Genomic DNA, 25,134 nt, shown 5'->3' with positions numbered 1-25,134 from the left:
TGTCTGTATATAATATATACATACATACATACTTATATCCTGTAACTTCAACCTTTTTCTTAATACTTTTTCAACTTTTTGGCCAAGGAGAAACCTATCTCCTAATGACACTGTTTCTTAACTGCACTGGAAGTAAAGCAGGTTTTTGTTTGTTTTCTTCTCATAGCTCCACAGACCTCAGGAGCTAGAAGTAGATTAGGCATCGTCATTTTCCCTTGCCATTTCCAACTATTACTCCAGCTCCTCTTTTAAAGGCACACACACACACACCTCTATTCTTTGAAGACTATACTTTATTACCACCCCTTTTTGTTACAGTCATCTATTTTTGAAAATGTCAAGATTATATGCATGCTAAATAAATTTAAAAAGGAAAATCGCCAAAAAAAAGAAAATGAAAAACTTAAACATAAAGATCACATAGCACCTTTGGTATTCCAACTACTATTTATTTTTGTTGTTTCCCTTTCTCTACTGGCTATGTTGGCATCTTATGCACACTCTCATCTAATATGGCACTTCTGACTCCTGACAGTAGTTACTGTTTAGAGCAGGAGGCGAGTTCACCAAAAGAGTATCACTACTGGTGCTACAAGTTCATCTTTGCTGCTCACAGCAATTTTTATTAAAAAGGCCAAAAAGACCAAAGGGGTCTTTTTTATAAAAAGTCCTCGGTACGTGTTCACTGTTACCATGGATATTTTTTCCATCACCATTCACCTGACCTTCAATTTCAGTTAGTAGGCTGCTATAGGATTTTATTAGGATGTGTTCAGTGATGCATATTCTCACAGAAATACATATGATGAAGCATGCTTTAAAAGAAAATATGCAGAAACTGCATATGCAAATATTTTATTTTTCTATATCACTAAAGAAACAAATAAATCAGTAAACCTCCCACATTCATGACCAAGGCAATGATGTTAATAAAATAACATAACATCAGACTTCCCTTCCTATGCCTGATCTAGGCCAACCAACCTAACATTTCAAAATCTGATTTATTACCACTTACCATATTTTTTCCTGAAGTCAAATTGTGTACTTTGAGTAACTGATTTCTGGAATTACAGTTTCATTACTGCAATGATTCAGCCTTTATATATATATATAATTTATAATACTATTGTGTCCATTTCATGAAACAGCTGCAATATTTTCTTCATCAATTTCTGCTGCAAATTGCAAATGTGACAAAAGCCTTTCACTTGCATATATATCATAATGTCATCTATTGATTCTACTAATGTTTTTCAAATTTCATACCCAGAGTCACCAATTAAAAGAAGATCACTCCTTTTACTAAACTACAAAGCTTAGAAACACTTAAAAGTTGGGAAAAAACAGTTATTAAAGATATGTAGCAAAAAGTTTCTCTTAACAAAAATTGTATTACCCCTAATTTATATAAAATCTTATACCAGCATATACTTGCTTCTTGGCTATATTCTCCCTACTCACCCGCCTCCCTCCCACCCCTTGAAGCAGAGAAAACACCCAGTGAATCATTCTTTTGTTACATTTTTACCTTTGTTCCAGAAAACTATCTACTGGTCCCATAAAGAATTCTACTTCATCTTTCGTAGTGTTTGCTACAACATAAGCTTTATACTGTCTTTGAGACTACGTAAGCTATTACTTGACTATTGATTCTGAATGGGATTCAATGATCATGTGACTGGAAAAAAATCTTAGCACATCTTATTTATAATTCAAGGTAGTAAAGAACATGAGTTCAAATCCTGACCTTGCTAACAAAGCATTTCCTAAAGTGTCTAAGTTACACTTATCTTTCCTAAACTTAAATTTTCTCATTGATAGAATGAGGATAATAACATCTATTTCAATAAGATAATGCACAGATCATGTTTAGCACAATGTCTAGCAAATAAAAAGTCCTTAGTAGTTGTTAGTCATTACCATGGACATTTTTCCCATCACCATGAATCTGACATTCAATTTCATTTACTAGGCTGCTACAGTATTTTATTAGGATGTGTTCAATGATGCATATTCTTATAGAAATACATATGATGAAGCATGCTTTGAAAGACAATATGTAGAAACTGCATATTCAGATATTTTATTTTCCTACATCACCAAGAAAATAAATAAATAATAGACTAATTCACACACTTTGTGAAGGTTTCCAAACACCTGCAAAGGCAATATGGATAGGTAAATGCAAATTTAATGGACTATTTATTCATTTGCTTTTCAGGATAATAGGATCTTAAGACTAAAGGTACTTTCCAAAGAACTTTGAACTTGCAACAGAAATATTTAAATATAAGTTAAATTTACCAATATAGTCTTAGTACCTATATCTTAGTACATCTGCATCATAGAGTTAGGTCTCATACATGGTAACTTAATAGTAGAAGTATAAAAATAATGTAACTGACTAGTGTTTTACAGTTTAAAAAGCACTTTTCTAGTACAGGCATACCTCAGACATATTGTGGGTTCAGTTTCTAACCACCACAATAAAGCAAATATTGCAATAAAGTAGATCACACAGATTTCTTGGTTTCCCAGTGCATACTAAAGTTATGTTTTCACTATACTGTACTTCATTAAAAAGGCAATAATATTATGTCAAAAAACTATCTATGTTCCTTAATTTAAAAATACTTTATTGCTAATAAAAATGATAGCAATCATCTGAGCCTTCAGCAAGTCATAATCTTCTTGCTGGTGGAAGCTCCTGCCTCCATGTTGATGGCTACTGATTGATCAGGGGTTGCTGAAAGTTAGGGTGGCTGTGGCAATTTCTTAAAATAAAACAAGAATGAAGTTTGCCACATCAGTTGACTCTTTCTTTCACAAAATGTTTCTCTGTAGCATGTGATGTTGTTTGATAGCATTTTACTCACAGTAGAACTTCTTTCAAAATTGCAGTCAATCCTCTCAAATTCTGCCACTGCTTTATCAGCTAAGTTTATGGAAAATCCTAAATCTTTTGTTGTGACTTCAATAATGTTCATAATATCTTCAACAGGAGAAGATTCCCTCTCAAGAAACCACTTTCCTTGTTCAACCATAAGAAGTAACTCCTCATTCATTAAAGTTTTATTATAACATTGCAGCAATTCAGTCATATCTTCCGTTTCCACTTCTGTTTCTCTTGCTATTTCCACCACATCTGCAATTACTTCCTCTATTGAAGTCTTTCACCCCTCAGAATCATCCATGAGGGTTGGAATCAACTGCTCCCAAACTCCTGCTAACGTTGATATTTTGACCTCCTCTCAGGAATCATGAATATTCTTAATGGCATCTAATGGTGCCATCTAATGGTGACTTCTTTCCAGAAGATATTCAATGTAATTCGCCAAAATCCATCAGAGAAATCACACCTATGGGAACTATGGCCTGAGGAAATGTATTTCTTAAATAAAACTACTTGAAATTTGAAGTTACTCTTCGATCCATGGGCTGCAGAAAGAATGTTGTGTTTGTGGGCATAAAAGCTACATTAATCTCCTTCTACATCTCCATCAGAGTTCTTGGGTGACCAGGTACATTGTCTACGAGCAGTAATATTTTGAAAAGAATATTTTCTTCTGAGCAGGAGGTCTCAACAGTGTACTTAAAATATTCAGTAAACCATGCCGTAAACACATGTGCTGCCATTCAGGCTTTATTATTTCATTTCCAGAGCACAGGCAGAGTCGAGTTAGCATAATTCTTAAGGGGCCTAAGATTTTCAGAATGGTCAATGAGCATTGGGTCCAACATAAAGTCACCAGCTGCATTGGCCCTTAACAAGAGAGTCAGTCTGTCCTTTGAAGATCTGAAGCCAGATATTGACTCTCTAGCTTTGAATATTCTAGATGACATCTTCTTCCAACAGAAGGTTTCCTCATCTACATTGAAAATCTGTTATTCAGTGTAGCCACCTTACTCAATTATCTAGCTGGATCTTCTGGATAATTTGCTGCAGCTTCTACATCAGCACTTGCTGCTTCACCTTGCACATTTATGTTATGAAAATGGCTTCTTTCCTTAAACCTTGTGACCAACTTCTGCTAGCTTCCAACTTTTTTTCTGAAGCTTCCTCACCTCTCTCAGCCACAGAATTGAAGAGAGTTAGGGCCTTGCTCTGGATTAGGCTTTGGCTTCTGGGAATGCTGTGACTGCTGTGATCTTCTATCCAAACCACTCGAACTTTCTCCATATCAGCAGTAAGGCTGTTTCTCTTTCTTATCATTCATGTTTTCACTGGAGTACCACTTTTAATTTTCTTCAAGAACTTTTCCTTTTATTCACAATGTTTTGCACAAGAGGCCTAGTCTTCACCCTGTCATGGTCTTCAACATGCCTTCTTCAGTAAACATAATATTTTCTAGCTTTTGCCTTAAAGCCTTCAACATGCCTTCTTCAGTAAACTTAATCACTTCTAACTTTTGCTTTAAAGCCAGAGATGGGCAACTATTCCTTTCATTTGAACAGTTAGAAGCCATTGCAGCATTAAAATAATCTCATTTTAATACTGTTGTGTCTCAGGGAATAGGGAAGACCAAGAAAGGGGAGACTGGTAATGGCCAATTGGTGGAGTAGTCAAAACACACATTTATTAAATTTGTTATCTGTGCATGGTTCATGGTGTCCTAAAACTATTAAAATAGTAACAGCAAAGATCACTGATCACAGATCACCCTAAGAGATACACTAATAATGAAAAAGTTTTTAAACACTATGAGAATTACCATAATATGGCATACAGTCCCTAAGTGAGCACATGCTGTGGAAAATGCGGTGCTGATAGACTTGCGCAATGCAGAGTTGCCACAAACTTTCAATTTGTAAAACATGCAAAGACAGAGAGGTGGAATAAAGCAAAGAGCAATAAAATAAGATATGCCTATATATGTCTTCTCATATATTCCTCAGAGTTACCCTCTGAGATGGATTTTATGTTAAACTGAAACTGATACTAATTGGGTATGTATTCATTTTCTTACAAGTGGTAGAGACTAAGCTTCCCCAAATGTTTCTTCATTCTCCTTAGTTTTAATATAAACTGTCAAGGTTTAGCAGTGCACATGGCACCCAGGCTAGAGACTCTATTTCCATTTGAGTAAGCCCTGGCCACTGGCTTGTAAGTAAAATTAAACTCTGAGACTTCTGGATCATGTCACTGAAGACTATTTCCCCCCTACTTAACTCCCCTACCCTAGGCTGCAAAGTGAATGTGGTGGTGGTGGCGCCAGATTCAATCTTTGAGTGAGGACACTACACTAGGAGATGATGGATCAGCGAGATAGAAAGAGACTGGTTCTTGAGGGCCTCCTGAAGCCGAGCTGCCTGCCTTCATAGACCACAACCATCATCTTGACTGTTACATGAGAACATAAATCCCAGTCCTATGTTATCTGAGACACTGTACTTTAGGTCTTTCTTTGGCTTTTTGCTTTTTTTTTTTTTTTTTAACATGATCTTAATATTTTCCCCTGCCAATTTATTATTTAATGAGTTAGAGATCACGTGACTGGAGGTGGCGCCTTGACATCAGAGCCCATAATCTTTCCATACACAGTAGGGAAATAAGCAAGTGTCGCTGCAAAACCAAAAACTGCTATAGTGGTTTTCTGGATCTTCTTAACATTCTCACACTCCATGAGTCAGAGCACCTTGAAAGTAATAACATATGTTTCCCTTTACTTTACCAGACTTAATCTAAAAATTTTTTAAATAGAGTAGGAAGAATGATAAGACTCTACTGCTCCACAGAAACCATTATATACCCACTGCCAATTCTAGCAGAGGGAGCATGGCCATCTCCAGAGCAGACCTGGCCTGTGTTATGGACAAGAAGCTGAGCTGCACTACAGAACTAGAAAGCTCTCATTGTGGACATCTTCCTGCTATACCACCCAACTTCAGTCATGAGTTGCTCCCAAGGCCATTTCCTATTCTTCATTGTTCCACCACTGCATCCATCCCTGTACAAGTCTTAATTTAGTCACACTATGTGTTTTTATGCCTGTATTTTCTTCCTTTATTCTTTCTCTAACCACAGATTTTTTTTTTACAATGGTGTTGTTGCCTTTTGCTGATTTGTCAACCTCAGTAAAAGAAACACAGTTTACTTTACAATATGCACAGAAGTACGCATATGAAACAAAAGTTAACAAAAAACTTATCCCAATTATTTGTGATAAAGAACATAATGAAGTTAACATCTAAAACAATTTTATTAATATTTAAATATAAATGCAGCAAATAATTTTCAGTATAAACAAAAGTTTGGAGTGATTTTACTCAATAGCATGGGTAGTAGAGACGGGGTTTCACAGTGTTAACCAGGATGGTCTGGATCTCGGCCTTCCAAAGTGCTGGGATTACAGTCTTGAGCCACCACGCCCAGCCCTGGCAAGGTTCTTTATTAAAAAGGCACATATACACTTAAACCAAGTTGAAAGCCTCAACACTTTGCCAATTGTGAGTCAGTTTCTTCACACCTTGTTTCACAATGAAATGCCAATTGTGTTAATATAAAATTTAAAAATACAGTATTTGCCCAAATGTAAAATGGTCAATACAGCCCTGTGTTCATGAGCACAGATTATAGAGCCAAACAGCCTGGTGTTGAACCCTGCTCCTCTTCATGCTTGCTGTGGACTCTGGACACATGCCTGCACCCTGCCCATTTCTTCATCTGTAAAATGGGACTAAGAAGAGTCCTTAAATCATAGATTTGCAGTGATTATTAAATAATTAATGTAGATAAAGTTCTTAGAACAGTCCCTGACACAGAATCAGGGCCTTTTTTGCATTAATTAGCTACTGTTATTATATGCCTCAAATTCAGAAAGCTATCTGAGAGCAAAAGATTAAATCTCTTTCCAGCCAAGATATTACATTTATAACATCTCTTCCACTAATTGTATCACACACAAATTACAAGTGGCCACAGCGTTAGCTCTGATGTGCTACAGATCTGTTCTTGCTGCAGATCTCTATGAGGCACTCAACTATTTTCTATTCTTTTTTATTTGATTTTATTTACATGCTGGTCACATAAATTTTCCCTCTTGGGAATCTTACAGGCTGCTTGACTGAGACCTGGAAGCTAAAAATAATAATGATGGAAATTTTGGGGATAATTATAAAAATTGCTTAATCATTTTCTTCCCCTGGAGCTATGATAAATCCCCCAAACTGCACACTTCATAATGGGACAGGAGTGGGTGGATGTTGAGAAGACCACCCCAGTATTCACTGTTGTGCATGTGTTATTGTATACCTGTGGGTAAATACCTTGGGAAATTCTCATTTTCTGATCATTGGTTCTTAATAGTTTAACTCCCACAATATGGCTTAAGACATATTTTAAGAAAATCTCCTATTGTTGTGTCACTTCCTCTGAAATGCTGCTCATAATCCACTAAATTGACTGCATGTCCCATGAATAATTTATAATTTACAGTTTAAAAACTCTGTGCTACCCCTGTAATCCCAGCTACTCCTGAGGCTGAGGCAGGAGAATCGCTCGAACCTAGGAGGCAGAGATTGCAGTGAGTCGGGATCGGGTCACTGCACTCCAGCCTGACGACTCTGTACCACCTGTAATAACTGAGGAATCATTGTATGCCTACTCCAGGTTCAGCCTTACCAAAAATAATGAAAAAACAAATGCAAACAACACAAAGCCGGGACTTTCTTCCAGTGTCGTCATCTGTCCCTTCCTGACCTTCACTCCGTTTTATGCCTTCATCACTGCCTAATGCTTTTTGTCTCCTTCCTAATATCATAGTGTAGTATTGAAGAACACAAACACTGGAATTAGAGACCTGAATTGGAGCTTCAACTTTGCCCTTTACTAGTTCCATGACATTAAACAAGGCTGCTTACCACTCTGAGCCTCAGTTTCTTTTTACCTGTGTAAATGGGAATAAAATAATTAGCATATTAATAATATTAAAGTGAGGATGAAATGAAATAAGACATGAAGTATCTAGAACATGTTAAAGAACTCAATATATATTAACCATGATGGTTGCTATAGACACCAACTCGCATGAGAAGATAAACTAATTACTCATTGGTATAAATGATAGTTTAATGTTTCCATTCCTGAGCACTAGAAGTCTAAAACTAAAGCAAGAAACTTCTAAGTAAAGGATGTCAAAGATTGGTGAGCCGATGAAGAAGGAATTCTTGTCGCCAAAGAGTGCTTTTCATGTATCCTAAAGTCACATAACAGACATACTTGACTCTGTTACTGGTGAAAAGGAAGAAGAAAAGAAAGGAAAAAGTAAATTTTTCCTAAAGAACACTATCAAAATGTCTTTGTCTTCAGAGTTAGCCTGAAAATGTTTCAGAGTTAAATGCAGTAAGGTGAATTCTCTATCTTCTTTTAAGTCGAATATTTTAGAAAAGAAAAAGAACTTTGAGAAATGATTAGACACTGAGCTCTTTTGGAAAACAAATCAAAAAATGAATTAGCTGACTTAAAATTGTTTTTAGAACCATTAACAATCTGCATGACCCTCCAACCCTTCCCTGATGAATCTTCCAATTTGCCACATACTATTTTATACTTTTGTTAAAATCTATTTATGCATTCACATTACTTATTCACAGCCAGGAGATCAGAGCCCTAAAACAGAAATCACATTAAATGCTACAGACAGAATGTGGAAAGGCTGTAAAATTACCCATCCATAGTTATGGAGCTGTTATTAACCCTATGGCAACAAGCCAATTTAGAGAAGTTATTTAAAGTTGTCATTCAGGGAGTGTTAGCACTCCACTGTGGTTCTGTGTTTTTTATACCAATTACATTTGATTTATAAGTTTTCACTTTTGTGACGCCGAACATTTGGTCATTGATAGTATTGCCTTTTCCAGTTAGTTATAACTAAGTAGAAATTATATTTTATACTTGAGAATAAATGCATTGAGTGGTTTTATGGTCTTGTTTTCAGTTTTACATTGTCCCTGAATTTTCAATTTTCCCCCAAAAAAGCAACTTCAGTGGCCTCAGCTGCTACCCATGAGCTTGATTAGGTACTAAACTAAGGCAATCTGGGCTTGGGAGTTGGGGAGGAGGAGTGAAGAAGGAAAAGCTGAATAATTTCTAGAGACAAAAAAATAGTGAGCCGATATTCCATCCTTTAGATTCTACGTTTTTTAAAAAACTGATTTGACATAGAAGTATCTTATGAGTAAATTGAATTTCAGTAAGCTTATCAGCTCTGGAATTGATTTTAATTCTTTCAAGTTATTGTAGTAATATATCACTCTTTAAATTGATGCTTCATCATACTAATCATTACACAGAAATGAAATGGTTAAAGAAGACCCAACTTATGACTGGGATAAAATGGGAGCATAAAAATAATCAAAATTTTGCATGTCTACCTAATTATTGATGAACTTTTCAAGTGATTCTATTTTGAGATGAGCTTGGTCTATGCTTTTAAAATCATCTCATTATACTGTAATTATTGTTCCTTCCAATATACTTATTAAAAATGTATTCCATCTTTCTTAATGGATTAAAATTAAGCTGAAGTAAATAATAGATGGAAACCAAATGCAAAGATATAGGTAGGCTATTACAGATGCCCCTTGACTTACAATGGGATTATGTCCCTGTAAACCCATGGTAAGTTGAAAATATTGTAAGTCAAAAATGCATTTAATACTCCCAACAAACCTATCATAAAGTGGAAAAATCATAAGTCAAGCCATTGTAAGTCCAGATGCTCCTCTACTCACAATGGGGTTATGTCTCAATAAACCTATCATAAGGTCAAAAAATTGTAAGCAGAACCATCATAAGTTGGGAACTGTCTGTACTACTAATTAATTTATATCATCGGCAACTCTTGAAAATGCTTTCATAATTTATAATGTATGATTATGTAACCCTTACAAGAGTACAATTTTATAGTAACCCTTACAAGAGTACAATTTTATAAAGCTCAAAACCAAGGAAAATTAAACATATTATTTATCATATATATGTGTCATAAACTATGTTTATAAAAAGCAAATGAATGACACACATTTATAACTAAATGAAAATTAGAAATAGAAATTTGAAGAGTGATCACCATTGAAGAAAGGCAAGGATATGGGATAAAGGAAGAACACAAAGATAAAAGCTATTGCTGGTGTCTAGGTAAAGCCTTCAAACTGTGGCCCAGGAGTCAAATCCAGTTGCACCTTCTTTGGTAAAGTTTTACTGGTACACAACCATGTGCATTTGTGCATATATTTTCAGTGGATGATTTTGTGCTCCAACAGCAGAGTTGAATAGTTGTGAAAAAGATATGACTTGCAAATCCTAAAGTATCTGTTATCTCACTCTTTAAAGAAAAATGTCGCTGACTCCTGATTTAGCCAATTAAAATTTAAAAGCCCTCTATTACTTGTTAGTTTATGTAGAATGATATACTGACCACTTCATTCACTTCAGCTTTACTTATCCTCATCCCTAAGCAGAAATTTTTCCTTTAGCATAAAATTACATACAAGCAGTGGAAGGAGCAACCAATACTGAGAAGATCAAGGTTTTTTGTTATAGGTTTTCCAATCTGAAAAAAGTAAGAATCAAATATATTCCTTCTATCATGGAACTAGGGAAGGGTTCTTAGTTTGACCATAACAGAACGATAGAATAATTTTCCCGTCATTCACAGAGGCTAACCCTGTATGAACTGAAACAGAAATTAATGGAAATATAAGGGAATGATTTTATATTATCCTCTAGATTTTAACTAACTTTTTTAACTTTTATTTTTCCTGTTATTTTTTATTTTGTTGGTATATAGTATGTGTATATATTTATAGAATACATAGGCTATTTTGGTACAGACATGCAGTGTGTAATCATATCATGGAAAATTGGACATCCATCCCCTCAAGCATTTATCCTTTGTGTTACAAAGATCCAATTATACACTTTTAGTTATTTTTAAATGTATAATTAAATTATTATTGACTGTGGTCCCCCTGCTTTCAAATACTCGGTTTTAGATATTCTTTCTAATTTTTTGTTTTGTACCCATTAACCATCCTCACCTCCCCCTTCCTCACTACCTGTCCCAGTCTCTGGTAACCATACTTCTATTCTCTATCTCTGTGAGTTCAATTGTTTGAATTTTCAGATCCCACAAAAAAGTGACAACATGTAGTGTTTGTGTTTCTGTGCTTGGCTAATTTCACTTAACATAATGAACTCCAGTTCCATCCATGTTGTTGCAAATGACAGAATCTCATTCATTTGTGGCTGAATAGTACTCCATTATGTAAAAGTACCACATTTATGTATCCATTCATCTGTTGATGGACACTTAAGTTGCTTCCAAATCTTAATTATTGTAAACAGTGTTGCAACAAACATGGGAGTGCAGGTATTTCTTCTATATACTGATTTCCTTTCTTTGGGATACATACCCAGCAATGGAATTGCTGGATCATATGATAGCTCTACTTTTAGTTATTTTGAGGAAGCTCCAAACTTTTTTCCATAGTGGTCGTACTAATTTACATTCCCACCAACAGTGTACAGGGGTTCTCTTTTCTCCACATCTTCGCCAGCATTTGTTACTGCCTGACTTGGATAAATGGCATTTTAACTGGGGTGAGATAATATGTTAGTCTAGATTTGGTTTGCATTTCTCTGATGATCAATGATGTTGAACATGTTTTCGTATCCTGTTTGCCATTTGTATGTCTTCTTTTGAGAAATGTCTGTTCAAATCTTTTGCCCATTTTTTTAAGTGGTTATTAGATTTTTTCCTATAGGGTTGTTCGAGCTTCTTATATATTCTGGTTATTATTCCCTTGTTGGATGGGTAGTTTGCAAATATTTTCACCCATTCCATAGATTGTCTCTTCACTTTGTTGATTGTTACCATTGCTGTGCTGAAGCTTTTTAGCTTGATGTGATCTCATTTATCCATTTTTGCTTTGGTTGCCTCTGCTTTAGGGTATTACTGAAGAAATTTTTGCCTAGAACAATGTCCTATATAGTTTCCAAAGTTTTATTGTATTAGTTTTATAGTTGGAGGTCTTGATTTAAGTCTTTAATTCATTTTTGTTTGATTTTTATACAAGGGGAGAGATGGGGATCAAATTTCATTCTGCAGATGAATATCCAGTTTTCCCTGTACCATTTATTGAAGAGACTGTTTTTTCCTCAATGTATGTTCTTGGCATCTTTGTTGAAAATTATTTCAGTGTAGATGTATAGATTTATTTCTGGGTTCTCTCTTCTGTTTCCTAGGTATATGTGTCTGTTTTGTTGCCATTATCATGTTGTTTTGGTTCCCATTGCTCTGTAGTATAATTTAAAATAAGGTAATGTGATTCCTCCAGTTTTGTTCTTTTTGCTTAGGATAGCTTTAGCTATATGGTCTTTGTAGTTCCATATAAATTTTAGGATTTTTTTCTATTTCCATGAAGAATGTCATTGGTATTTTGATAGGGATTGCAGTAAATTTGTAGATTGTTTTGGGTACTATGGACATTTGCCATCCGTGAACATGGAATATCTTTCCTTTTTTGTATCATAATTAATTTTTAAAATCCATGTTTTATGGTTTTCATTGTAGAAATCTTGCATTTATTTGGCTAATTCCTAGATATTTTATTTGTAGTTATTGTAAAAATGTGATTACTTTCTTGATTTCTTTTTTCAGATTGTTTTATAGTGGCATATAGAAATGCTACTGATTTTTGTACGCTGGTTTGGTATCCTGCAACTTTACTGAATTTGTCAATTCTAATAGTTTTTTGGTGGCATCTTTAGGTTTTTTTTAAATGTAAGATCATATCATCTACAAACAAGGATAATTTGACTTCTTCCTTTCCAATTTGGATGCCTTTTACTTCTTTCTTTTGCCTGGTTGCTCTAGCTAGGACTTCCAGTACTATGTTGAATAACAGTAGTCAAAGTGGGCACCCTTGTCACATTCCAAATCTGAGAGTAAAGGCTTTCAGTTTTTCCACATTCAGTAAAACACTGGTTGTGGGTTTGTGATATATGACCTTTATTGAATTGAGGTATAGTCCTTCTTTACCTTGCTTTTTTGAAGGTTTTTATAGTGAAGTAATGTTGAATTTTATCAAATTCTTTTTAAGCATCAATTGAAATAATCATATGGTGTTTGTCCTTCATTCTGTTGATATGATATATCACATTGAACAATTATGTTGAACCATCCTTGCATCCCTGGAATAAATCCCACTTGGTTATGATGAATGATCTTTTTAATGTATTGCTGAATTTTGTTTGCTAATATTTTGAGGATTTTTGCATCAATATTCAACAGAGATATTCTTATAGATTATTTTTGTGATGCATCTTTGTCTGATTTTGGTATCAGGGTGTGTCTGGAATTGGTGGGTTCTTGGTCTCGCTGACTTCAAGAATGAAGCCGTAGACCTTCACGGTGAGTCTTACAGTTCTTAAAGATGTTCAGGGTTTGTTCCTTCAGATGTTCAGATGTGTCTGGAGCTTCTTTCTTCTGGTGGGTTCGTGGTCTCGCTGACAAGAGTGAAGCTGCAGACCTTTGCGGTGAGTGTTACAGCTCTTAAAGGTGGCACGTCTGAAGTTTTTCGTTCTTCCTGGTGGGTTCATGGTCTCGCTGGCTTCAGGAGTGAAGCTGCAGAGAAACTTTGTGGTGAGTGTTACAGTTCATAAAGGCGGCCTGGACCCAAAGAGTGAGTGGCAGCAAGATTTATTGCAAAGAGTGAAAGAACAAAGCTTCCACAGTGTGGAAGCAAACCCCAGGGGGTTGCCACCGCTAGCTTGGGCAGCCTGCTTTTATTCCCTTATCTGACCCTCCCCCCATCCTGCTGATTGGTCCATTTTACAGAGAGCTGATTGGACTGTTTTGACAGGGTGCTGATTGGTGCATTTACAATCCCTGACCTAGACACAGTGTGCTGATTGGTGCATTTACAATCCTCTAGCTAGACATAAAAGTTCTCCAAGTCCCCACTAGGTTAGCTAGATATAGAGTACTGATTGGTGTATTTACAAACCCTGAGCTAGACAGAGTGCTGATTGGTGTATTTAGAAACCCTGAGTTAGACACAGAGTGCTGATTGGTGTATTTACAATCCCTTAGCTAGACATAAAAGTTCTCCAAGTCCCCAATAGAATCAGGAGCCCAGCTGGCTTCACCTAGTAGATCCTGCACAGGGGCCGAAGGTGAAGCTGCCTGCCAGTCCCGTGCCCTGCACCCATACTCCTCAGCCCCTGGGCAGTTGATGGGATCGAGCGCTGTGGAGCAGGGGGCAGCACTCGTTGGGGAGGCTCAGGCGGCACAGGAGCCCAGGGAAGGGTGGGGTTTGGGCATGGTGGGTTGCAGGTCCCAAGCCCTGCCCTGCAGGGAGGCAGCTGAGGCCCAGCAAGAACTCCAGCGCAGCACTGGCGGGCCACTGCTGGGGGACCTGGAGGGCGCACCCACGGCAGCTGCTGGAGCCGGTGCTAAGCCGTCACTGTCCTGGGCCTGCAGCGCCAGTTTGCTGCTCTGAGTGCAGGGCCACCAAGCCCACGGCCAGAACTCAGGCTGGACTGTGAGTGCCAAGTGCAGCCCCAGTTCCCACCCATGCCTCTCCCTCCACACCTCCCCAGCAAGCAGAGGGAGCCGGCTGTGGCCTGTGCCAGCCCAGAGAGGGGCTCCCACAGTGCAGTGGCAGGCTGAAGGGCTCCTCAAGCACCACCAGAGTGGATGCCAAGGCCAAAGAGGCAGTGCTATCACATTGTCACCTCTCAAGGGTAATGCTAGCCTCATAGAATGAGTTTGTATTTTCTCTTCCTCTATTTTATGTAACAGTTTGCATAGGGTTAGTATTAGTTCTTCTTTAAATGTTTGGTAGAATTCAGCAGTACCCCATCAGGTACCAGGCTTTTCTTTACTGGGAGATATTTTATTATGACTCTGATCTTATCACGTATTATTGGTCTGTTCAAGTTTTGGATTTCTTCATGATTCAAGTCTGGTAGGTTGTATGTGTCTAGGAATTTGTCCATGTTGTCTAGATTTTCCAATATATTGACATATAGTTGCTCATAATAGCCCCTAATGTTCCTTTGAAATTTCTGTGTTATCAGTTGTAATGTTTGCTTTTTCATCTCTGATGTTATTTGGATCTTTTCTTCTTAGTCTGGCTAAAGGTTTGTCAATTTTTTTTTTTAAGTCAACTTCTGTTTCATTGATTTTTGTATTGTTTTCTTCATTGAAAATTCATTTATTTCTGCTCTGATTTTTATTATCTCTTTTCTTCTACTAATTTTGGGTTTGGTTTGCTCTTACTTTTCTCAATCTTTAAGATGCATCATTAGGTTAATTATTTGAAGTTTTTTATGTAGGAACTTATAGCTATAAATGTCCCTCTTAGTACTGCTTTTGCTGTATCCCATAGGTTTTAGTATGTTTTGTTTCAAGAACTTTTTCAGTTTCCTTCTTAATTTCTTCATTGATCCACTGTTCATTCAGGAGCATATTGTTGAAGTTCCTTGTGTTTTTATAGTTTCCAAAATTTATCATTATTGATTTGTAATGTTACTCCATTGTGGTCAGAGATGTTTGGTATTATTCCAATTTTTTGAATGTTTTAAGACTCGTTTTGTGACTTAAAATATGGTCTATCCTTGAGAATGATCTATGTGCTGAGGAGAAAAATGTGTATTCTGCAGTTGCTGGATGAAATATTCTGTAAATAAGTATAGGTCCGTTTGTTCTATAGTACAGAGTAAGTCTGATGTTTCTTTGTTGATTTTCTGTAGGGGAGATCTGTCCAATGCCTGAAGTTCAATGTTGAAGTATCCAGCTATTGTTGTATTGGGTTGATCTCTCTCTTTAGCTTTAATAATATTTGCTGTATATATCTGGGTGTTCCAGTGTTAGGTGCATATATATTTACAATCATTATATTTTCTTGCTGAATTGATCCCTTTATTATTATATAATTATCTTCTTCTTCTCTTCTTACAGTTTTTGTCTTGAAATCTATTTTGTCTGAGTATAGGTACTCCTATAGGTACTCCTGAGTATAGGTACTCCTGCTCCTATAGGTACACCTGAGTATAGGTACTCCTGCTCTTTCTTGGTTTCCATTTGCATGGAGTATCTTTTTCAATTTCTTTATTTTCAGTCTATGTGTATCTTTATAGATGAAGTGCGTTTCTTGTAGGCAACAGATTGTTGGATCTTGTTTTTTTCATCTATTCAGCCACTCTATGTCTTTTGATTGGGGAGTTTAATCCATTTCCATTTAATGTTATTATTGACAAGTAGGGACTTACTCCTGACATTGTGTTAGTGTTTTCTAGTTGTTCTAGTCTTTTCTTTTTTTATTTTTTCCTATCTTCCTTTTTAGTGAAGTTGATTTTCTCTAGTGGTATGCTTTTAATTTCTTCCTTTGAATTTTCATTGCATCCATTGTATGTTTTTTGATTTGAGGTTACCATGATGCTTGTAAATTCTATTTTATTTTAAACTAATAACAGTTATTGCATAAACAAAGAAACATATAAAAATACAATTTAAAAAACTCTACCCTTTAACTTCATTCCTCCTAATTTTTTGTTGTTTCTCTTTTATGTCTTACTGTATTGTCTATGTATTGAAAAGTTGTTGTAGCTCTTATTTTTAATTAATTCATCATTTAGTCTTTCTATTTAAGCCAGGAAAAGTTTACACAGCACCATTACAGTGTTATACTATTCTGTATTTTTCTGTAGGCTTACTATTACTACTGACTTTTGTTCCTTCAGATGATTTCTTCCTGCTCATTGACACCCTTTCCTTTCAGATTGAAGAACTCCCTTCAGCATTTCTGGTAGGACAGGTTTGGTGTTGATGAAATACCTCATTTTGTTTGTATGGGAAAGTCTTTATGTTTTTTGTGCTTGAAGGATATTTGCCATATATACCATTCCAGGGTAAAAGTTTTTTCTTTTTCTTTTTTTCTTTTTTTTTTTTTTTTTGAGACAGAGTCTCACTCTATAGCCCAGGCTGGAGTGCAGTGGTGAAATCTCAGCTCACTGCAACCTCTGCCTCCCAGGTTCAAGAGATTCTCCTGCCTTGGCCTCCTGAGTAGCTGGGACTAAAGGTGCCCACCATCACAACTGGCTAATTTTTCTATTTTTAGTAAAGACAGGGCTTCACGGCCAGGCGCGGTGGCTCAAGCCTGTAATCCCAGCACTTTGGGAGGCCGAGACGGGCGGATCACGAGGTCAGGAGATCGAGACCATCCTGGCTAACATGGTGAAACCCTGTCTCTACTAAAAAATACAAAAAACTAGCCGGGCGAGGTGGCGGGCGCCTGTAGTCTCAGCTACTCAGGAGGCTGAGGCAGGAGAATGGCATAAACCTGGGAGGCAGAGCTTGCAGTGAGCTGAGATCCGGCCACAGCACTCCAGCCTGGGTGACAGAGCGAGACTCCGTCTCAAAAAAAAAAAAAAAAAAAGACAGGGCTTCACCATGTTGGCCAGGCTGGTTGCAAACTCCTGACCTCAGGTGATCCACCTGTGTCAACCTCCCAAAGTGCTGGTATTACAGGCGTAAGCCACCATGCCCAGCCAAAAGTTTTTTCTTTCAGCCATTTAAATGTGTCATGCCACTCTCTCCAAGCCTATAAGGTTTCCACTAAAAAGTCTGCTGCCAGACATACTGGAGCTTCATTGTATGTTATTTGTTTCTTCTCTCTTGCTGCTTTTAGGGATCTTTGCTTTATCCTTGACCTTTGGGAGTTTGACTCTTAAATGCCTTGAGGTAGTCTTCTTTGGGTTAAATCTGCTTAGTGTTCTAGAACCTTCTTGTGTTTGAGTGTTGACATCTTTCTCTAGTTTTGGGAAGTTCTCTGATAGTATTCCTTTGAGTAAAATTTCTACCTCTATCTCTTTCTCTACCACCTCTGTAAGGCCAATAACTCTTGGATTTGCCTTTTAGAGGCTATTTTCTAGATCTTGTATGCATGCTTCTTTGTTTTTATTCTTTTTTATCTCCTTTGACTGTATTTTCAAATAGCTTGTCTTCAAATTCATGGATTCTTCTGTTGATTAATTATATTAAGAGACTCTTACCTCCCCTTTCCACAGGCAGAGTAACCTCTCCATTTGGCCATCATCATTCCATGGGGGGTTCTGCCAGGCCACCACTGATGTTTGCATGTAGTCCAAGGACTCTTCCATCAGCTCATTGTGAATGCTGCCAGGCCTAGGACTCATCTTTCAGGGCAGTGGGCTTTCCCCCAGCCCAAGGAAGGTCCAGAAATGCTGTCCAAAATCCTAGGCTTGCACTCAAGGACCTCTAAAAGCCTGCTTGTTTCTCTACCCCACTGTGGATGAGCTGGTACCTAGGGTGCAATACAAAATCCCCTTTAATTCTCCCTGTGCTTTCCTTAAACAGAAGGAGTCTTTCACCATAGCCACTGTAGCTGAGAATGTGCTGGGTCTCCCCTGAATCCATCCAGCATGTCTCAGAGCACAAGGCCCATGAAATACTCCCTGGGTATGGCTGGTGATTATTCAGAGCACAAGGGCTTTTTCGCCAGCAGGTGATAAATCCTGTCAGGATAGGTTCTTCCCTTTAAAATAGTGGGTTCCCTTTTGGCCCACAGTGTGTCTAGAAATGTCATCCAGGAGCTAGCATCTTGAATGTGGGCCTCACAAGTCTGCCTAGGGCTCTGTCCTACTGTGGCTGAGCTGGTAGCCAAGATGCAAGTTACTCTTTGCTCTCTTCTCCTTAAGCAGAAGGGAGGAGTCACTTTCGTTGCTATGAACTGCACTGCCTGGGCTTGTGAGAAAAATGGCATAAGTCCTCCCTTGGCCTTCCTAGCTGGTATCTCCCTAGGTCACATGCCACACTATTTCACTGGCTGTAAGCCTAGCCTAGCACTAGGAGTTGCCTAGGAATTGCAGTGCTTGTGTCCTAGACTGCCTTTCAAGTTAACCTAGGACCCCAGAGCACTTTGGCTTGTGCTGGTGAGGCCTGCCAAGAAACTCAAGTTCTAATGATGGACAATTCCCCTCTGGCTACAGTTGGTCCAGATGCTCCCTCCATGCTGGTTCTGGCTGGACCCAGCACAGCTTTATTCTCCACTGTGATGGGGTAGCACTGAGTTCAATGTAAAGTCCCCCAATTGCTGTACTGTCCCTCCCCAGAGTACACAGATTCTCTCCCCAAGAGGCACAGCTGCTGCCAGAGGATGGGGGTGAGAGGGGTGACAACAGCAATTCAACACTGCCTCTTTTTTCCTCCTCAATGTTTCTTTCCACAGTATGAAATTAAAACCAGGTACTATGATTGCTCACCTGATTTTTGTTTCTTGTGATGGTGCTTTCTGTGTGCAGATAGTTGTCAAGGTTTGGTGGTGTTCTAGTGAGGTGAGTGGTAATAAATGGTGTTGGCTTCTATTTTGCCATCTTGTTTGGGCAGTCCACAGTCTCCATTAACTTCTTGATAAGATACAGTGAAAGTAAGTGGCTCTTTTTGGTACTTAGCCATCCTTGTAAAGTCTTTTAGAAAGTGAAGATTATAACAACGAAGTTATATAGAGACCAATGGTTCTCAATCAGGTACGATTTTGAAACTCTCCCAAATGAGACATGTAACAATATCTGGGGACATTTTGGTTGTCAGTGCAAATGGGAGGTTTCTATTGGCATCTAGTGTGTATAGGTAAGGGATGCTGCTAAGCATCAAATAATGCGGAGGGCAGTCCAACAAAACAAAGCCTAAAATGTCAAAACTGCTGAGGTTGAGACACCCTGAAATTGATTCTTGGATTGAGTATGTTGACCATTAGATTCAAGATTCTGACAATAAGTCTAAATCCCAGGTAAGTAACGCCCTTTAGAAAATTCCTTCTGCATTTGATACATATGCTACATACACTGACATATGTGCAAACCCATCCTACATACTCTAATACATACATTCTACCTAACAGGAAAACTTGAGGCAACTCTCCATAATGGAAACTACTTGGATATATCTTTTTTTAATTCAAAAATATTGTTTAGCTTAAATTATACCTAAAAATTATCTCAGTTCTTGTATTTATTCTGTACACACAGAGATAGCATACAGAAATAATTTTTTAAATTATACTATTGCTTACATATTATCATTTCATACAGATAATTGGCCATCTTTCAAAAATATGAAATGCAAAAGGACACTTTCATGAGGTTTCTTATTTGTTATGCAGCTTTGAGTAGGGCCTTAGCATCTGCACGTGCCTTAATCCACATCCAAATGATATTATTGAGCATTCTAAAAAGAGTGTCTGGAAAATTATATGTCATAAGCTTAAACAGTCTGGCTGTCACCATCAGGAGAAAAAAAAATGGTTTTAGCAAATGTTTCAGATGTATCCCAAAAAGGCTGTGAACATTTTCATTAAAATCAAGAATTTATTTTATAATTAGCATTCCATATGTAACCATTCCCTTCTTAATTTTAGTGGATTAATGGATATTTCTAATCTTCCCAAGAAGATGTATGACAGCTTTGTTGTTCATTAAGTGTCTCATTAGCAGACTCTGGAAAAGTAGGATTCTAAACACCCAAAATTAGTAAATGTTAATAGTCAGTTCTGAAACTTTTAAAATGCATGCTCTGATGTTGATAATTACAGCTGGTATGTCCATCATTATTTATTTATAGATGCTGTTAGTAAAGATCTAGTAAAAATACCTATTAAATAAATTGGAATATTGTCTCCTCAAATGAATTAATCAATGTCTTATACTGTGTGGTCCACTTTAAATTGCAAAACTACTAGGGTTTAAAATGTGCCTTAAATTATAGAGTTCATCAAGGGAAATATAAGACATTCCCAGAATGAATCTTTATTATACCTACCATAGCCCTATCCAGAACTAACCTAGACAAAATTATGAAACAAAGAGCTTGTATCTCAGCCTGCTTTTTGCCCAGTATATTTAGATGTCCAATGCCCTCTTTTCATTTTATTTTATCTTGTTTTAAATTAATTCTATCCCTGTTATTCCAAGCTGTTGAGGTTTTCAACAGTGCAGTTGTAAATACTGTGTGGTTCACCCTATTTCACAAAAATCACATCAACACATCTAATCAGGTTAACCCCTTTTCTACCTTGAGTTTCTCTAGGACTACTATAGGTAAACAACCTTAAAAGATCAGCTATTTAAAAGTAAAGATTTACCTGATATTCCTCAACATTCTTAAAGCCATGTTTTTCCTCCTGAGGAACTATTTAAATATTATATTTTATGTGAATTAGTAAAATATTAATTTTAGGCACAATGTGTAAAGCAAAGAAGAAATTATAATTCCTAAAGCAAGCACTTAAGAAGTAATGCAAGACAATATGGCTAAAATGCCAGTAACTAAATTTAAAATAGAATTTAAAAAAATTCAATTAGTCAAAAGATGGCCAAAAAAAGGAGGAACAGAAGAATCAAAAGCAGAAGTGGCAAATAGTAAACAAATAATAAATTGATAAAATAAATCCAACAATATTATCAATGATTACATTAAACGTTCATGGACAACATATGCCAATTAACAGAATGAAACTGTCAAATCGGATTTTTTAAAATGCAAATCCCAACTACAGTGCATATGCTAGCTTTTGCAGACATGTACTTTAAAAATAAAGAATAGATAGATCAAAAATAAGTAGATAAAAAAACATAATACCATGTTAGCAGCATAAAGAGTCTGGAGTAGTGTTATATTAATGTCAGATAAAATACACTTCAAGACTAAGTGTAACTTATGTCCTGAGTGATAATAAAAAACATAACACATAAAATATGTGGGATGGGCCAGGTGTGGTGGCTCACGCCTGTAATCTCAGCACTTTGGGAGGCCAAGGCGAACAGACTGCTTGAGCCTAGGGGTTTGAGGCCAGCCTGGGCAACATGATAAAGCCCCGTCTCTACAAAAAAATTAAAAAAAAAAAAAAAATAGCTTGTGGGGTGGTGCACCTGTAGTCCCAGCTACTTTGGAGGCTGAGGTGAGAGGACTGCTTTGAGCCTGCAAGGCAGAGGCTATAGTGAACCAAGATCACCCACAGCATGGGTGACAGAGACCTTGTCTAATAAAACACACACACACACACACACACACACAAAAGTAAAATGTTTTGAAAAAATATGTAGGATAAACTGAAACAGTACATATAGGGCAATGTATAGCTTTAAATAGTCATATTAGAAAATCAAAAAGGTTTAACCTAATGACCCAAATTTCCACCTGAAGGAGCTAGGAAAAGAAAAGTAAACCAAGAGTGTATCAAAGAAAGGTAGGAATAAAGAGCAGAAATGGAAGAAACAGAAAACTGACAATTGAGAAAAGTAAAAAGTCAGTTTAAAAAAAACCCCACAAAATTGATAAATTAATGGCTATACTAATTCATAAATAATGAGAGAAAGAGAGAAAATGCAAATTACCAATATCAACACTGAAAGAAAAGTTGTCACTACAGATCCTTAAAGATAGTAAAAGGACAATGAAGAAATATTTTGAATAAAAATATGTTGGCCGGGCGCGGTGGCTCAAGCCTGTAATCCCAGCACTTTGGGAGGCCGAGACGGGCGGATCACGAGGTCAGGAGATCGAGACCATCCTGGCTAATATGGTGAAACCCCGTCTCTAATAGAAAATACAAAAAACTAGCCGGGCGACGAGGCGGGCGCCTGTAGTCCCAGCTACTCGGGAGGCTGAGACAGGAGAATGGCGTGAACCCGGGAGGTGGAGCTTGCAGTGAGCTGAGATCCGGCCACTGCACTCCAGCCTGGGCGGCAGAGCAAGGCTCCGTCTCAAAGAAAAAAAAAAAAAAAAAAAATATGCCAACAATTTTGGCTACTTGTTAATAATCTAATGTGAAGAGCTGTTTAAAAACATAACACATATAGGCCAGGCACGGTGGCTCATGCCTGTAATCTCAGCATTTCGGGAGGCCAAGGTGGGCAGATCACCTAAGGTCAGGAGTTCACGATCAGCCTGGCCAACATGGTGAAACCCCATCTCTACTAAAAATACAGAAGTTAGCCAGGTGTGGGTGGTGGGCACCTGTAATCCCAGCTACCCAGGAGGCTGAGGCAGGAGAATTGTTGAACCTGGGAGGCGGAGGTTGCAGTGAACTGAGATCGCCCCATTGCACTCCAGCCTGAGCAACAGAGTGAGACTCCATCTCAAAATAATAATAATACATATAAAGAGAGTGTATACAAAAATGCTTATATTACACTGATGCCAACTATAAGCCAGGCTTTTTGTATACCATATTTCACACATCCTTATAATTTCATGGGTAGAAATGATTTGCTCTGCTCTATAGATGAGGAAACTGGAGCTGAGAAATAGTAACTTTCCAAAATCGACACAAAGAAAAGAGTTGTTATTTGAATCCATTTTCTACTTAGCTCCAAAGTATATACTTTTAAATATAACATGTTGCTATAGTGATACATATATATTTTACCCTAATTAATACTAATGATATCTTCTAAGTCTCTTTTCTCATCCTCTCTCATGTTCCAAATGCCAAAATTGTGTATTTTTATATAAAAAATAAAGCAGCTGAACTTTTTTCTTAAAAGCGAAACATATTTTACAAAGTAATGGGACAATAATCTGTGATCTAAAAGTCCTAAGAAATTATAATAACTAAGAAAGAACAAATGAGTTTTAAGTAGTACGGGCATAATATAAAATAATCATAATCACAACAACCTCCAAGTTCCCTGGGTCAGGAAGCAGATTTTACACAGCTTCATATTTGCCATAGGAACTTTGTCAAATTCTATGTCTATATCTGAAAGTATTATACAACTTAAATGGACATGACAGAATAAAAATAAAATAAAATGATTATCAAATGAATCATATTGAAATATAATTATTTAGTAAGTTAATCAAACTTTCTATAGTATCAGACCAAAAATCATCTGACGTAAGGTTTCTTATTAGCAAGATGTGACAAGGGAACAACAATGTTTCAAATTTCTATAGGAAATTATACCTTTACTTCTATATTGAGACAAATTATAAATAAAACGTGAGTCCAAAGTAAAGATAGTTTCAGATATTCAGATGAAATAGGAGAAGTTCCCTTATCCCCCTCATAGGGCATGCAACAGGGGTGTGGCTTGCTTCTTTGGTGATCTCTGCTCAACCTCCTGAGGGGAGCATGCAGATGAGCAGGTCGTGGGGAGTGTTTGGGGGCTCTGACCCCACGACAGTGTCCAGGGTTGAGTGTTTACAGCTCCCAAAGCCCCAGTGGGCATGGGTTGCCATGTGCTCTTTCAGCTTTGCCTTCTCCAGGTGGCTTGTGTTAATTCAGCTCCAGTAGACCCTCTGCCTTATCACAAGGACAGAGGGCTTTCTGTATCCCAGGTTCTTGCCCTAGTGTACCCAAGAAGTCAGATCACACATGGGCTTGGAGGATGGGTGCAAGGTTTTATTGAGTGGTGGAGGTACCTATCATGAGATGCATGAGGAGCCCAAAGGGGGATGGAGTGGGAAGGTGGTCTTCCCCTGGAGTCAGGTCGCCCAATAGCCATTCTCTCCTCCAACTGCCCCCAGCCAAATTCCACATCATGCTGCTGTCTATTGCCTGATGTTGTCTGCTGATGTCTGTCACTGTGTTCTGCTCTCTTGACATCCAGCCACTTGTGTCTGTGCCTTCTAGGGTCTTGAGTTCTTGTGGGTACAGGATGGGGCACCTGGTGGGCCAAAAGCTAACTTTTGGGGCATGAAAACTGAAATGCCTGTCCTCATTTAGGTCCATGGGTACAGGCCTGAGGGTGGAGCCCTCACCAGGGACCTCGCCCTTCTCTACCCAGCATTTTCTTGCCCCTCCCATCACAAGGACTCAAAATATTAACTCACTAGTTTTTCTAGGAAATGCATTTGACTTTGTACACTTCAGGGTGAAAAACACAAAAGAAGAAGAAAGGATATGAAAAGCTTTAAGCTCTCCGAGATTCCAACAGAAGGAAGTCCCAGGATGACAGTCGTGTAGCAATTCTAGAAAATAACTGAACCAAATTAGAACAGAAAGCCAGTAAGCTCCAAAAAGAAGTTCCTCATAAAGAATGCCATGAGGAGAAACACAAAAGTATGTCTGATGAAAAATTCATGGTTCAGTTATGAAGCA

This window comes from Piliocolobus tephrosceles, chromosome 7 (assembly GCF_002776525.5).
Source record: "Piliocolobus tephrosceles isolate RC106 chromosome 7, ASM277652v3, whole genome shotgun sequence".
In the NCBI taxonomy this organism is placed as follows: Eukaryota; Metazoa; Chordata; class Mammalia; order Primates; family Cercopithecidae; genus Piliocolobus; species Piliocolobus tephrosceles.
The sequence above is the reverse complement of the archived record's forward strand: the minus strand, read 5'-3'. Positions refer to the sequence as shown.